A 2,155-nucleotide genomic window follows, 5' to 3' on the forward strand; every position below is an offset into this window, starting at 1 on the left:
AAAGATGATCACTCGGCATTGAACTATCGTCGTAACTTTGTAACTCATTATGGATCGTGTTATCACATTTGTGATAGTAAGCTATAGCCATGGTGTGGCTAGGGCTGTTCAACGAGTCGAGCTACTCGAGCTCGACTCGTTTAACTCGACTCGTATGTTTAAATGAGCTGCTTATTTAGTTAAACGAGTAGAGATCGAGTTGATGAGCCGACTCGTTTAATTAATCGAGTCGAGTTTGAGTTCATTTGAGTGAACTCGTTAAAGCTCGAATCGGCTCGATTATTTAGTGAACCGGTTTTTTAAAACCGGTTCAGATGAGAAAGCGCCAAAGCGGGAAAAATTTTAGGGTTTCCTCATTTCCTTTTTTCGTTTTCGTTCTCACTTCTCCCTCTCTGAGCTCTCTCCGACTCTCCCTCTCTCGCCTGACGCGGACGCTTCTCGGTCTCTCCGACTTTTCCTTCTCCTCTCTTCTCTAGTTCTCCCGTCTAGGAGTCTCCGACATCTGCAGGAGGAACCAGTTGTCCGCGGGCCGCGTCCGTGGGCCACTTCAGCCTTCAGCCTTCAAGGTCAGCCGGCTGCTCCGCCTTCAGCTCAAGGTGAGGTCTTCCACTTCTCAGTCTCCAGTTCTGTCACTCTAGTTCTCCCGTCTTGAACATGTAGTTGATAGACTTAGAATATCTATCTTTGCGTGCATGTAACTGGAGTTTGTTGATGTCATATAGTTATTTTTGGGGATTCATTTATGATAACGATATGGGTGTTATGTAGATAGGTTTTATGTTTCTTTTAAGGGTTAAAGGAATAATCTCGATGGATCTTTCACCCAAAACCGTGAACAGGATCGGCTATTGTTGTAGTTGATTTTCTAGCGATTTCATCTGTTTTTTACCCCATTTCTTGTTGGATTCCTAACACAGTTGTGATCTAGTGTATAACAACTGATTTGAATGTTAACACATCGTCTTCAGACTGGATTTTGCCAGAAAATGCAGTGTTTTGTACAGTTCTTCCGTCAACATAGAAAGTTATGGCTTCGCCCAATTTTTGGTGCTTACATAAACCATAAAAGTGTTTTGTACTTTACCTTCCTCTTTTTATAGTTTTCAACAGTTTATGCAGGATGCATGGTCTGTCAGAATGCGAATATTAATATTCTTTTGTTAGTAGAAGTCACTTTTGTTGGTTTGAGCTACAAGATATACCTCGCAAAGGTATTTCAGAGACTTAAACAAATGAATAGCCCATAAAGTTTCAAATGTTTGAGGCTTGAAAGATATTTGTTCATGGAAAAAAGATCTAAGAGTTTATTCTTGGCAAGATGATTACACTAGAAAGACTTTTGTTCATGAAAAAAGATCTAAGAATTGATTCTTAGCTAGATAATCGTGCTGAAAACAGTTGATGTCTGATTTGAGAAACATGTATACCTGTTCTCGTGCTTGATTTTTTTTATTAACCATTTTCCTGGATTACAAATAAATTCTTTATGAATAATCTTTCAGAATTTCCAGCTTGTTTGATTGATATACTTTCCATTTGTTATATTGATCAAATCAACAATGTATAGGTTTGTGCTTGGAATTTAAATTGCAGAAATTGGTCTGTTGCAACTGTTTTTGTTGATAACAAGAGGGATTGTGCTTGACAGAGAGGTGAGTTTTCTTTATTTATCAAGAGTTTAACTGGACAGTTGGCTGTGTTTTGTGAGTTTATTTATTTAAATTGCAAATGGTTTATTTATTGCAGCTGACCACCCATCTAGCACCCTTGGTGTTGCAGCTGGTTCTTCATTGCTTGCACTGAAAAGTATTATATACCACCCCTTCTCCTCCCTCTGTCTCTCTCGATCTTATTTGAATCCACACTTCATGGTATTCAGTATTTCAGTGATACACATAAAAACACACGTTCACTTGTTAGCTAATGATAAGTGCTTTCCACTCAATATATGCACATTAAACTTGGCTTGTACTAGAGTTTAATGTCGTTAAGTGAGTTATTAATTGACAGAGTCATTTGTTTAATCTTGTAAACATTTGTTGGTTATTTCTATGTACAACTTCAAAACTTTTTCTTGCTTTTGATATTAGAAAATGATATGCACATATGTAGCCATGCGACACTGGAGCTGCTGGATATACAATCAAGGAGGCAG

The 2,155-nt window shown here is 38.2% G+C and overlaps 1 long non-coding RNA gene across 1 annotated transcript; it reads left to right on the forward strand.

Moving 5' to 3' along the window:
• Positions 1–470: 470 nt before the first annotated feature.
• Positions 471–1,828, forward strand: LOC116257035 (uncharacterized). The gene is made up of 3 exons (XR_004173291.2): positions 471–596; positions 1,568–1,652; positions 1,747–1,828. It is a non-coding gene; the product is annotated as an uncharacterized LOC116257035 (long non-coding RNA).
• Positions 1,829–2,155: the final 327 nt, after the last annotated feature.

The sequence above is a fragment of the Nymphaea colorata genome, chromosome 7 (genome assembly GCF_008831285.2).
Source record: "Nymphaea colorata isolate Beijing-Zhang1983 chromosome 7, ASM883128v2, whole genome shotgun sequence".
Lineage (NCBI taxonomy): Eukaryota > Viridiplantae > Streptophyta > Magnoliopsida > Nymphaeales > Nymphaeaceae > Nymphaea > Nymphaea colorata.